Raw genomic sequence first — 15,006 nt, 5'->3', positions numbered from 1 at the left:
TATTCTTGTTACGTGCATTCCACTGAAAATTAAAGATTCGCACCATCACACAATCATCGATTCATAGTTGTCATGGACTTTTCCAGCAGCAGCAGTAGCGGCGCCATGTTTCTAATATATCTTTTGACTCAGTGCATGCATGTTTTCTCTTTTTTTATTACAAGAGATAAAGCAGACCAGAGAGTGTCATCACCTGCTACAGGAGCTAAAAATGTACCAAGGGCTACTTTAATGATTGTAGGGCATTTTGAGACACTCCTGGAGATGGTGGCCCCCTCCATCAAGAAACAGAAGACCAACTACAGAGAACCAATAAATCCTGAACAGCATCTAGCAGTGTGTTTGAGGTGAGTATGATCACATACAATGACTGCTCTCTCTCTCTCTCTCTCTCTCTCTCTCTCTCTCTCTCGTGGCCAACTGACGCCTTTGACAATAACGTACTCAAAACAAGGAGATGGGATGACAAAACGAAAAATAATTTTAGTTCAAGTAGTGTAGGCCGTGACATTGAGCTGTGGTGAAGAATTGTTAACATGTAGCCTATGTAGCTAACCTACAACACTTCCGTTGCTTAACATGCAGCCCGATACATTGTTGACATTTTGCTAGCCCCATTGCCGCATGACAGATTGACAACAATCTCAGCTTAAGTATTTTGGAGGCATTCATAATTAAATTCAGCTTCAATTCAGCAACATTGGCACGATGGCCCACTCATTAGCTGTTTACAGCCGTGCTAGCAGCTCTGTGAAATTGTATTTAGGCACTGCAGTGCTTTGAGCAGCTAAATGCTAACATCAGCATGCTAACATGCTCATAATGACAATGCTTACATGCTGATGGTAGCAGGTATAATGTTTGCCATGGTCACTAGCGTGTTAGTGTGCTAACATTTACTAGTGCTGCTGTCCTGCTGAGGATGATGGGAATGTCATTAGTTTTGCAGGTATTAAGTCATAAACTAAAATATTAGACAAATTAAAAATTGGATCTGATGATGGTGTTAGATTAACAGTTAAGGAATCACCAGAGTTATTACAAATATTACAAAGGGGGACGTGAATGTGTGTACCAAATTTTGTGCTAATCCATCAGGTAGTTGAGATATTTTACAGGATAAGTGAAGACTTTGACCTACGGGTGGTGCTAGAGGAAAAAACAGAGGATCACCAAAGCCAGTAGGGATCATCCTCTGGGGATCGTGAATTTCATGAATTTCAAGGCAATCCATCCAATAGTTGTTGGAATATTTCAGTCTGGACCAAAGCGGTGGACTGACCGACAGACTGACATACTAGGTGTTGCAATGTATATTTTTGACATGGCAAATTCATGTTCATGTGTATGTGAACAATACTTACGCAGTGTGGTCCACTGTTTTCTGTGGCTGACTACACACCTACTGTATATTAATGACCAAGCCTTCGATAATCCATCACTTCTCCTTGATTGATGCACAGACTTAACACTGTTTGTGGTCAATAGGTCATCCTGAACTACATTTGCATGTTCATGATGGAGCAATTCCTGAATGAATATAAAACAAATGAGTGCAACACGTTGAGTTGAGGTTGTTCTAAGCCCAAGGTACACACTGCTGTTTACACACGGGGGGAAACCTTATTTAAATTCACTAACAAAAAGAATGGAAACATCATAAAACATTGTGGTAATAGCTCCCTGTTGACCATTATACATCTGCAGTAAAAGAAAGCAATATAATAGACTTATAATGACTGAATATTATTACGGCCTTTCTCCAGGGCAACACTGCAATAAAGACAGTAATACAATTGTAAGACAAATATCACTCAGTGCTACAATATGCTGCGGCTTCTTTCAATCTGCTGGATGTTTAAATTGGCTGCTTAAAAGTCATAGGAATTTGATGTTTTTACATGTGGCTAGGTGCAGTAATGTGTTGTGAATGGCTTTGGAAACTGAGTTTTGCATCATCCACTCTGCTTGGCGCTGCCTGAGCACTAATGGGCCAAATCAAAAAATCCAACCACATACATCTTTATAATAGCACTCTGCCCTGCTTTCTCCTTGTCTGCTACCCTGCTCCTAACCATATTGGAGGTTCAAGTTTCTGTCTTTCCAACCACAGAACAAAAAATTTAAATAAAATGATTCAAATATTAATATACTAATATATCGGTCCTTTAAAAATGGTGACTGCCACAGCGACTGGATGAAATGTATTTAGTTTTTTTTTTCTGATTAAGCCCATTCTGATAAACAGCAAATAATGGTGAAATGAAATTAATACGGTGTTCCAGTTCTGTGCTACATATCAATATTAAAAAGTGTTTAATTTGCACTATGTTTACAGCAGTGGTTGAAGAAGTATTCAGCTTCAACAGTTAAAAAGTACTCCAATCCAAAATTACAAAAGTATTAACAGGAAATGTACCTAAAGTATCAAAAGTAAAAGTATCTATTATTGTTACTGATGCATTAATGTGAAGGTAACATTTTACTGTTGTAGTTGGTTGACATGGAGCTAATGTTCACTCTATAACAACTAAGCACATTTACTCAAGTATTGTATTTAAGTACAAATTTGAGGTACTTGAGTATTTCCATTTTACCCAACTTTATACTTCTACTCAACTGTGTTTCAGAGGCAAATATTGTGCTTTTTACTCCACTTAATTAGTCTGACAGCATTAATTAGCCTACTAGCTTTTCAGATTACAATTTTTTATAACCTTCCTGTCCAGTGAAAACAATCTATCTCCAAATTTGGTGACTTTGAATTTGAATTTTTCTGATAAATTTAGGGATTAAATTCTCATACTTCTTCAGCTAAATAAACTATAATTTTTTTTTTTTTTTGATTAGCTGGAAAATGCATTGTCAAAAAACTGAAAACTGGGCTGTTTTTCTGAGCTCATAAAAAGTTGACTTTTTTTGAGATGCAACGCTACACGCATATGATGATTTTATATAATGTGATGCATTTCTGTAGATTAAACTAACCAACAGTATATAAAGTAGTTAAAATTAGCTCAACCTTAATCATCTACAGCAGTAAATAATAGCAAAACACTGTCAGGGACCATTTTTCTGCAAAATGAGTACTTTTACTTTTGATACTTTAAGTAAAGGTTGCTTTAAGTAAGGCTTTGAATGCAGGACTTTTACTTAGTAGTGGAGTATTTTCAGCGTGGTATTGCTACTTTTACTTAAGTAAAGGATTTCACCACTGCTGCAAAGTAACTTAGAAACAACAGCTGTCAGACAAATGGAAATAAAATGGAAGAAGTACGTCAAAATTGTACTTATGAAAAGTAGCGTACTTCAGCAAATATACTTAGTTACATCACACGCAGTGAACTAACCTCTTACTGGAAGTTAGTGTGCAAGAAATGAATGCACTTCATCAGCGTTTTATTGAGTGAAACAGCGCCCCCTGGATTCCAACGTTTGGTAGCCTGTAAATGTCAGTCTGTGTGGTGAAGTTGGCATCCTTGATAAGTAACTTCATGTGAAATTGTGAACGGTCTGGTCAGGACTCTGTGTGTGAAAACTGTGAAGGAAAGCCAGCGCACTGTGTTTTATGAAACCATAAAATGTTGGAAAAAGAAACAACCAGGAGAATCAGCAAGATTTCTAGCGTTGCTAATGACGACAGACTCCGAGCCCTTGTTAGCTACGTTAGCTAGTTGTTAAATAGTTAGCTAGCAGCGATGGATGGAGGGAGGATTCCTGGACTTTTGGTGAAAAACAACTACACAGAATGGTTGAATGAGAATATAAACTGAGCGGACTTGTGCCCAAGGGGACGAAGACATGTGGGCAAGAGAGAGTTGGACACTTGAGCAAACTATTGTCCTCTGTGGTGGAAGACCTCCGGTCCAATGGGGAATTGTGACATGTTAATAAAACACTTCGCCTCCAAGACAAATGATGGTCTTCTTCAAATGAAGTAAGTTTAACACACCCCCTCCTCTTTCTCTGCTGTCTGTGGCTTTCCTGGTGACTAAATGGCCGGCTGTGGTTATCCATACCATAGACTTTATATACTGTGCAATTGTTGTTGTCGTTATATTGCTTGTAAAGGCTAAACTGTAATATAACTTGTTATCCTAAATGTAGCCTACTTGTTGGTATTACATTATGGCCAGGGCTGCTGAAGTTTGTCACTGCATGCTGTCCCCACACAGACACACACACACACACACACACACACACACACACACACACAGTCAGCACCATGGACAGGGCCTGTCAGAGCTTTGGACAAATGAGAAATCCCCCAATTTCACATAATTGATTGTCAGGTCGCCTATTTGACTGTGTGTGGTTGTTTGTAGCTTGTGCAGAGGCTCTAATAGGAATCTTAATGAATAATTAATAGGTAGGATGTTGTAGTCTCCCATAGAGCGAAGGGGTGTGTAACTCATATATTTGATACATGCATTTGATGTAAATGTTTAGATGTAATCTGTCAATGAGTGTTGTGTGCAACTGATCTGTACTTCTTACTGAGTAGGTTTTTTATAGCAATCTCTCTATCACATTATGAGATTATGAGTGTTAATTCTGTCACCTGAGGGTGGCACTATAGCAAAAAGCCCTTAGTTTCCAAAGTTGAAAGGGTTCATCTTCTGGGAGCATTAATGTCAAACAAATAATGTAATTATGCGTATTATATCTTTTTTATTTCACTCTGGACATTTTAACCTGATGGTGGCGCTAGAGAAAACAGTGTGTTGGGCAAACACTCACTGACCAAATGACTAAGATAACCACAAATCAATGCATTACTGAGGTTGTGGTTAAATAGTCTTCCAAAATTCTTCAGTCTTCAAGGACATGGCACTGATGAATTAATAATACAGCAGAAACATACAGTATACTTAGATTGGGGCCAACACATGAAGTAGTAGTAGTCAGATCACATAACAGCTGATTTATGGTCTGTGCTTTTTTCATCTTTGAAATGGCCTATTGACTTGGGTTTTTTCTCAGTAATGATAGTTCTGTTTGTTTTACATAATATATTGACCACTCTGCATCTATAATTCAGATTTCGTCAAGATGTAATGGGTTTTTCAGTATAACTAATATGGTCTCACCACAAGAAAACATCACTGCTGAGCATGAATAGCAATAACACCAACCAACATGGGAGTTTGTAGGTAATGAATTTAGTAATAAATTACATTTTCTCAGCAGTAAATGCATTTCTGTTTTTCCTATATATGTTTGAAGTTGGAAGTGCAACAACTGGAGGTTCATTGTTCTTGCTAAAGCAAAACAAACAACTGCCAGAACACAATATCCTTGAAACCCTGCAGCAGTGTTTCGGTTAAGGCAATAAAGTGGGAGGCACAAGGACGAACTAAACTGGAAGAGTTTAATCAGGTTGAAACAGAAACTAGAATTTTTTTCGCAATGATCATCCTGCCTGTTATTGTACAGCAATTATTTGAAATTGTGTGGGTGATTACACAGTGACTATTCCTGCTCATTATCATGAGGGGGCTGATATAAAATGACTCACTTGGGGTGGGGTATGCAATTCAGGAGAAATCCAATACCATGACAAATACCATGATATAGAGCGAACAATGACACACAGCAAGTAATATAACATCATCTAGATTGTGGGTTAGCAAACTGTCCCTACAGTTGCTGCTGCGAAGCTAACAGCCAGAGAGGACGAGACGGTTTCCCAGAGTCAGCAAACCAGCACCAGACAGCGATACTCACAACTCTCCTGCTACTATAGCTAACATCACAACAACAGCATATCTTGGCAAACTAGAAAGTAAGCCGAATTTCCGCGGGCAAGTCATTTAACGTTACCTGACACACAAATCATGGCTGGAATAGTGTTGTGTGGCTCAGTCCGAGCCACTTTGTTTCCCATTTACAGAGCCAGGGCTGTGTACAAACACCAGATTTTTTTTCAGCGCACACGCAGAACGGACAGCTAGTGTACTGTGAGGAGATATTCGATGAATTTGACAAAAAGACATGTATTGGATTACAATCGCATACCCCACCTTTAAGAGGGAGGATGGTAGTGTCAAGACACTAACCAGCCACTCACATTCAATGATAGGATTCATCAACCTCAAAACCTCATAAAAAATCTCTCTCAGAAAACCTCTGAGGACGCGCTATATTGTCTTATAGATCTTGCTTCTCTTCAGTTTTCTGCAAAAATGTTAAAGGGAAGGCAGGGAGCAGGGTCGTGACCTCTGCAGCTCAGATGTAGGTGTTAATGTTTCTTATCAACATCCAGTTATGTGACATGGTGTGTGTATGTGTCAGGAGGGGGAGCAGATACATGTCTATGGTTTGTTTATTTTGTGTCTAAATGAGTGTCATGTCCTATGTGCCATTAGGTTTTACTTATGGGCTACTGAAGGCCAAAACCATTGTTTTTACTATAAAAGATAAAAGGCTAGTGATATTGTATATTTTTCTTATTGTCAATAAATCCCATCATAAGACTAAAACCAAGAATGAAGTGATCCTACACTGAGCCTGATCACATACGATTCATCTGTCTAGTGTTGCCCTGGTGCTATCAACTGTAGAACGCTGCATTATAAATCAAAAGCTACACCATACCACATGGTATCTAACCACTTTTGTCTACCAGAAATGCTGCTGAAGAGCCAGAGACAGGCTGGGGATGTCAGAAAGTACTGCAAGATGGACTAATGCATTGTTGGATTTGGTCTCTTGGTCGTGATATTTGTTGACAAGAAGAAGATTAATGCCAACTTTATCATTTAGTCCCTGATAAATTACATTTTGAGATATATGTAATTAAATATCTTTGCATTTTAAACCCCAAAAAAACTTCTCTGCCTTTCTTCCAGACTTTCTGTTTGGTGTGATGGAAAAAACCTCTGAAACAGCTTTTGTAAGCTAATGAAATATTCATTAATTCATAGTCATTCATTTGTTTTAGGGTTTGCAGTTATTTAAGACAGAATGACCCCTGTGTTTATTTAGCTGTAGGGGAAATTCTGGGAGAGATTAAACTTTAACATTTTAATTAACAAAACAATTTACTGAATGAATAAATCCAAAGTGCAAGAAAAATAAATGTCACTGGGCGCTTTCCGAGTGTTTTATGTAGCTTTGAACAGAGAGAAACCTCATTAAATGCCAATATCAACAAATTAATGTTATCAACTAATTATCAGTTTATAACCCAAGTGCAAGCTGTGGCGACCAAATATCTGTCTACCTAAATGTACATTTATTGCTATTCCTTTTGCCTGTTGTTGAGCTTATTCACTTTGCTTTATTCGTATTGTATTGGTACTACACAACAAAGTGTAATTTCCCACACTGATTCACTCCTAACTGAGAGGCAATACTAATGAGAAGTGAGTGCAAATGGCTGTGTGGACAGCATACAACAGGAAATTAAATCACAGTCACAGAATGGGGCTGAGAAGGTTGTTTTTGCTGCAAGTATCACACACACATATTTGTCGTTCTGCCACGACATGGATTTTGTCAATGGACCATCATTCCCGTGATAAATGTTTTAGCGTATTAAAACTAATGCGCTTTACTGTGGCTGCGATAATATGCAGGTAGAGGGCTATGCACATACTCATAGAACTGTAGTTACATCCAGTAACTATTATTTTCCTCGCCAACGCCAACTCAGGTTACACGAAGATGTGGAAGGTAATGTTACGAGCAAAGCACGCCAATTTCTCTGTTGTTGGCTGCAAAAGCCAACAAAAACGTCTTCATCTAATCCCACCATCCGAGAAAGTGAAGACCCAGTGGATTAACTTTATTTTTGATGGAAATTTCCCCAAAACAACTGGAAAACTCTTATATGTGTGCGCTAAGTTAACCATTTTACTTCTGACTGCTTTAGCTTTGACTGCTGTAAGTTACAAAGCAGGCTTCGCTTCAAAACTGAAGCCCAAGGATGGATCGATACCAAAGCTGTAAGTTTTGCCATTTTTATGTTGCTTCTCTGTTTATTTTGCAGGATAGCCTGTTGAACTTGGCATTAGCATGTTGCGGGGCTAATGTGGCTAGTGTCTATTGTACTCAATGTTGGACTAATGTTGTAATATTGAGGGACAGTCAAGAGAAATTGTATGAATGTTAAGCCTTATTTGAAGTCAATTAAATAACCAGAGTAGTAGGTTGGATGTGGGAACTGTTTTTTTGCTTTTTGTGGAACTTCATACTGCAACGCTAGCTCAGCTGGCTTTGTTGTTACACGAAAACCCCCTCTGCTCTTGCCAGTGTTATATCCCAGCTGGTTTTCAAACTTACTGGTTCCGCGTTGTGTTCACCTAACAGCAGATTACATTTCTTTTTTCTTAGATGGCTGTGATGTAGATTGGGTATACTCACTTATACAATCATATTCGCCACAGTAGATATGAGATGCTACTTGAAAATCGTCAGTAATATGTTTGCGAATGTGTGACGAATATGGTGACAGAGACAGACCACAAGTGCCGCTGTATGTATGTAAATGTACTTGATAGACATGCCCCGTGGTACACTGACTGTTGTACTTATATAATGTATTTTGGGTTTTCTGCCAAATAAATGCTGTTGAGATGCCTAATCCTACCACTTCTCTAACTCTGAGAATGAATCACATTACATTCACTAATTAATCTACATTATGGGGCAGACTACTCCTCCTAAAACACATGTAGGCCAATACCTCATTTTCATTCCAATTTGGAGCCAATGAACACATCTGTTTTGTTAATAATTTTTTCTTAAGATATGTTCCCTTACAGTATAGAGTGAAAAGAGGTAGAATCATGTTTTGAGTGGAGTATTTCTTTTATTTTTGTAATACCATGATATAATACCGTCACCGTAAAAAAAAGAAAAAAAAAACTGATATAAATTGTAGTTCATATTACCCACCCCTAACATCCATGCTATTTTTACACAGCTCTACTACCAAAGTGACATGGATATGGGTTATATATGACTGCTCAGTACAAAAACTGTTGGCCACTGAGATGCTTGTTTAAGCTGTGATCCGAAAGAGCGTGCTTTTTGCGAGAGGCATCTTTTTCCAGTCGTTTTCTTTAGGCAGTAAGTGTTTTGTGTGCTGTTAATGCGCCCTGGGCGCCTCATGTTTTTGCAGGAGCGCTCCGAACGTCTCAAGTTGAAAAAAGCAATATGATTTTACCAACCGTAGTTACTATGATTTGAACAGAAAACAGCAGGCCTGGAGGCAAATTAGTGTGCCACTTGAGATTGTGGGTAAGTTGTTTTCATTAATTTAAACTGGACTCATAGTTGACTGGTAAATAGCATACAGTTCATGGTTTATGTTTGTGCCTACTGCAAACAAATGCTCAGCCACTCAGCAGGACCAACGGACTCCCTGTAGTTAGTCATTTTTGTGATGCTAGGCCCGACGATTGACAGCAGATTGTCAAACTGTCCCAGACAAAAATAAGCCTTGAACCGACCATCATCCAAGCAAAGCTCCTTTTTGGGAGTAGCCTCTCACCCTCAGAGCCAGGGCAAGTGCCCTCCGCTTGTCCATTTTGGCCATTTGTCCAAAAGGTACAGATGTGTGAGTTTACTACACAGCAAAATCAGTTGGTTAGGCTAAGGAAAGGTGATTCTGGTTGCCTAGCAACAATAAAAAAATGCACTGCTTTTTTTTTTATTGTAGGCTTCAACAAAAAAGGCAGTGTGCTGCGTTTTGCAGCCTGCTCTGTCTGATCAGGCTTTAGGAGGTAATTAAGCAGCAGCTGTAAATTAAAACAATCCGTGCTAATGTAATTCTCTTGAGAAACTCAGTAAAAGCAGGGTAAGATTTGTGTCATGAGATCTAAAATATATGGAGAGGCTTTAATTTCACTAAAGCTGTGATGGCTTGTGGTTTATGGATCAGTGGCTCTATTTTTAGCCATTTAATCAAATACTTACACAATAAATTTTGTTCTATTACCCAGCACTAAAGTCACATAAAAAAAGCTAAAGGTTAGCTGCAAACAAGCATGAAGGCCTGTTTTTGTTTTGTTTTTCTGGTGGTGGTGGCTATGGAGTGAACTGAGCCAACAGTCCAGGTATAAGTAGGGCTGAGAGTATAGATAATATAATACAAAAAAGTGTGTTGATATTCCAAAAATATTATATTACAATAACAGTTTGAATATGCATAATGAATAAATGTAAACTCCTAAATCAAATGCAGCTGCTTGACTACACATGCCAAAGATGATGTCCTGGTGATCGTCACTTGTCTCTTTACTTGTTTTGTTCACTTACAAATACTCTCAAGGCAGCAAACAATCTTCGTCTACTTCAACCAGCACTCATGAATGATGTTTGTTCCTCTAAGCAAAGATGTTTGTACATACTCAACTCTAAACAGAGCAGTTCAAAATTTAATTTTCTGGCAATATTCACACAAAGGCCACAAGGGCACCATGACAGTTTGTCAGAAAATTGTGAAAAATGCCTATTACAATTTCCTAAAGCCCAAGGTGATGATGTCAAATTGCTTTTTTTGTCTGACCAACAATCGAAAAGCTAAAGATATCCCATTTACATAAGACAAAGAAAAACAACAAATCCTGACAATTTAAAAGTTGGAACTTTGCATTTTGCTTACAAAAATTAAATAACGTTTAATTGATTATCAAAATAGTTGCAGATTATTTTTCTGTTAATTGACTAATCATTTCAGCTCTAGCCACGACAGAATCCTACAAGCAGCAAATTAATAAATGGAAGTGCTGGTAAAAGAAATATAAAATGTACACAACTCTCCAACACCCTGTGGACTTCTGGAAAGGGTAAGTGAAAGTGTGGGAAGACAGGAAGAGTGTCTGCTTGGTGAGCTGCTCTGTCTGATCAGCAACAACAACAACATCCTGAAAATGTAAAAATCAGCATATAAGTGAGAAAATAAGTGAGGGAGACTAGAAAGGTGGCAAAAGCTCACCCACACACATCCACACAGACATAAGTAACCAAACAACCACACACACCAGTTAACAGACTCACACTTACACACAGATACACTCTTGCAGCCAAACCGCACTGGCTATCTAGCCAAGAAGATGTTTTGTCTTTAGAGGATTAGCACTGCTTATCAGATGATTCACGACATGTTCCATTTCATCCATTTACCTTGAAGGAAATCATTTCAGATTTCTGTCTCATCTATCCATTATACTAGAGCCTAAAGTCTTTTTCATCACCACCTCCTAATGACTGTCAGTCAGTTTTCATCTTCCCCACAGTGAATGTGATGTGAAGCCTGATGTCTCAAGTCTACCCGCTGTGGTGTACGGCAGGATGCAGGATGTTTTCAGATGAAATAATGCAGCTAATTAAGCCAATATCAAGAATCACATGATAATCCTATGAATTATCTGAGTTTATTCTGGAGGAAACGGTCTGTTTAGTGTAGCACATTACAAGACACGAGTCCACAATAAAATATAGTAACTTTATGAGAAAGCAGGAGTACTTAGCACAGACCTGTGGCAGGCACTAGTTAACTAGTTAACTGGTTATCTACTGCAGATTTTTTTCGACATCCATGCCTGCCACTGGCACTGCTCGGGGACAGCCAGACAGCACAGAGAACCGTGCATCCTGTTCGCGTATCCTGTGCTTGTCAGTCATTGGCGGAGCAGTCTGTCTATCCCACCTAACCCGGTAAATACAACATGTGATTGGACTGTACTTCAGCAGACACCAAACAATAGGTTAAGCCCAAATGGCCTGCCTCCAAGATCCCAGCTTTTTAGCCGTCCATCCCATTCTCATGAACGCGATATCTCAGGAACGCCTTGAGGGAATTTCTTCAGATTTGGCACAAACCACACTTTGGTTGTCAAAGGTCAAGGTCACTGTGACCTCATAAAACACGTTTTTGGCCATAACTCAAGAGTTGATGCAGTATTTATGATGAAATTTCACATAGATGTTTAATAGGATACAACGATGAAGTGATGACATTTTTTACCCAAAAGGTCAAAGGTCAACTTCACTGTGACATCATAATGTCCTGGGTATTATTTATACCATAACTCAGGAAAAGAAGGGGAGATTGTGACCCTATTTCACAGTTGGTCTGACACTGAATAGGTGACACTCTTGACTCAAAGGTCAAAGGTCATTGTGACCTCAAAATATGTTTTAGCCATAATCTAAGAATGAATTGGGCGATTCCAGATTTCACACTAGTTGACTGCGACAAAACAGAGAGTAAACAATAACTAGCACAGTACGGGCTTTCCTCCATTTCGTCTTTCTGCCTTTCACTTCATGCCTCATTCTGAATTTCTGGCATACAACCGCGGGGCAATAATTACATTTTTTTTTTCAGACGTGTGTTTCAGAGTTTCAGACCGAGCTGTGAGACAGCGCCGCCAGAAATCACGTTACTCGCAAGCTCGCAACTGTGTGGGCAGATCTTTGAAAAGTGCGTGTTGTAAACTCAGCTCTGAAAGAACAGTCTGCAATACGAATGCAAATGTACATCCGCAAAAGTTAACAATAACTACAGTATGAATTCCCTCTAAGTTTCTCCCAAACGTCTAGATTATTTCTCAGTAGGTCATACATACCCTGTAATAATAGAATAGGTACCCAGTAGTTAAAGAATAACTATAGTATACGTTCTTTGTAAGATCCCAAACTGTTACCCCCTTATTCCATAGCTTCACATCTTGTTCCCCAGTACCTACAAATATGTAATTGTATGTACTGTACTGGTACACTGTTAGTACAAAAGATTACACCTTAACTCCGGAGTAATTACACTGTAATTTAAAGCGTTACCCAAAAATGTTTATACCTGTTCCAAATGGCACTTGAAGGATTGGAAAGCCTGCTGAAATAGAGATGGATGAGTCACGATGAATTGCACAAATGGGGTCTCTTCAGTCTCTCCTCAAAGGCATTCATGGTGTTGCACTCAGTAGCACACATGAAAATTGACGGAAGTTGTGTGAAAAATGCAAAAAAAGAGAGCTTGTTACATCAAAGTTCAAACCCTGCTTTACTTTCACACCAACACACACCTGGCCAATGGTTGCATAAAAACTGTTGGACGCAGACCACCCGTTCCCACCGTCGGAAAGGTTCCAGTCACTGTTGGACAATCCAACAAGCCCCTTGTTTGAAGCATACTGAGGCTTTTACCCACTGAGCAGAAAACAAGTACTCTGGACAGATTGCCAGATTATCACACGTGGACAAGACCTTCTTGCTGTTAAGTGACAGCACCACTGAGCCACTTTGCTGCACTACACATAAACAATTCTTAAAGACAACATTCCTGAAAGAAAACAAACTATGTGCAAATATGGTAAAATTTAATGCAGGTTATACAGATGTACTAAGATCCTGAGTCCAATGTTTGTGTGTGTATGAGCATGTGTGTGGGAGGCAGGGTTGCTTTGACCTCAAGCACAGTGACAATTTACTGAAACAGACATATCAACCATCCCCTTGCATGGACATTATGCTTTTAATAGGAAGTCTGAGGATGTACAAGGCCATAGTCAAGCCTTGTAAAAAAGCCCATGTTCAGTTTGTGTTCTTTTATTATATGGGCTGTACAGCTATAATGTTGTCATTGAATTGAATTGCGGGGGCTTGGCCTGTTTGGCGATCACGCGAGAGCGGATCAGTTTCAAGGCGCAAACGGCAGAGTAAAAGCATAGGTCCTGCAGTCTTCTCTGTTAAGCAGCAAAATAATTCAAATTAAGATCTCTTTCTGTTGCGATTTCACTTTGTGAACTGCAGGGAGAATATTTGTGATCTCGATTGGCAGCGGATGATGCTTAATTGCCTCAGACTTGTTGAAGTTTCCTTCATGACAATTTTGGAATGTGCGTCATTGAAGACCGTGAGTTTCGTTTTGAGTATTCATTATATTGTTATTATGCCATTTATTCACTGTTTAACTTGATATATGTTACGGACAGAGCAGGCCGGAGACACCGAGAGGAGACAGAAGGATTTTATTGTACACGATGCGAACTGACAGTGTGGAAATGATACTGATACTGTCCTTTGGTTAACGGAACTGGAGATCTGGCACTGTAGAAAACACACACGGGAGATTGGAGAAGCACGGGACCGGGATCTGGAGCTCAGGGACCAGGAGGACGTCTTGATGAAGCGAGGTAGGAGTCTGTAACGTACAATAGGTTGGATGCAGAGATCTGTCCTATTTCTAATGAGACCGGACACTGACTGAGGTGTGGGCTGAGGTTTTTATAGTGGAGTGGAGTGCTGATGAAATGCAGGTGTGTGATTAATGACAGGTGTGAGTGATTACCGGCTGGTGAGGACATGACAGGCTGTGACAATATACCGCTGCTAGATTACAATTATGTAAAATGAGTGTGTTTCCTCGATTATGTAAAGTATAGTGATTTTGTTAATGTCATTGCACATTTATGCAGTTTTCTGTTACTGATAAAGTTTATTTGCTTATTATAGAACCACATTTTGAGTCATACACACAACGGGATAAATCAATAACACGCATCATAGACTTTGCAATCTTCAACGCTGATGATTCATCGTGCATCAGGGGACCTGAGACTGCAGCTTAACGACCAGCTTCACATCGCTATCCTGACATCTGAACGTCTTAAAGAACTGTGGTGACCAACACAGACTGTTGCACTCATTGTTTACACTACATATTTGTGAGACCAGCCTCCATCTGTATCCTTGAAATCCAATCTGTTAAAATAATTCAGTTTGGTTGTTTATTATTTTGCGTAGGCTTACGCTCTTTTATGTATATTTTGTTTGCTATTGTATGATCTACTTTGATGGTAAATATACACAGTGTATTTGATCATTGATATTCAACATCTTAAAGAGTAAATAATACGATTTAATACAACTGCCTCCTCTTCATTTCTCTCGTGGCCATTGGACATCAGATGTGGTAATCGACTCTCTGAGACAGTTGACACGGTAGTATTAATTGGTGCAATACAATTCCTTTCAAACATTTAAGCCTCATCT

At 39.1% G+C, this 15,006-nt stretch overlaps 1 long non-coding RNA gene across 3 annotated transcripts; it reads left to right on the top strand.

Annotated features, from left to right (window-relative positions):
• Positions 1 to 3,402: 3,402 nt before the first annotated feature.
• LOC122878381 lies at positions 3,403 to 14,778 on the top strand. 3 transcript variants are annotated; one of them, XR_006378467.1, is made up of 4 exons: positions 3,403 to 3,937; positions 13,765 to 13,867; positions 13,952 to 14,147; positions 14,467 to 14,778. It is a non-coding gene; the product is annotated as an uncharacterized LOC122878381 (long non-coding RNA). The 3 variants fall into 3 exon arrangements; XR_006378468.1 differs by having other exon boundaries at positions 13,947 to 14,147; XR_006378466.1 differs by lacking the exon at positions 13,765 to 13,867 and having other exon boundaries at positions 13,947 to 14,147.
• The last annotated feature ends 228 nt before the right edge of the window (positions 14,779 to 15,006 follow it).

Source organism: Siniperca chuatsi, linkage group LG6 (genome assembly GCF_020085105.1).
Source record: "Siniperca chuatsi isolate FFG_IHB_CAS linkage group LG6, ASM2008510v1, whole genome shotgun sequence".
NCBI lineage: Eukaryota > Metazoa > Chordata > Actinopteri > Centrarchiformes > Sinipercidae > Siniperca > Siniperca chuatsi.
Note: the sequence above shows the minus strand (reverse complement) of the source record. Positions and strands in the feature narration are given on the sequence as shown.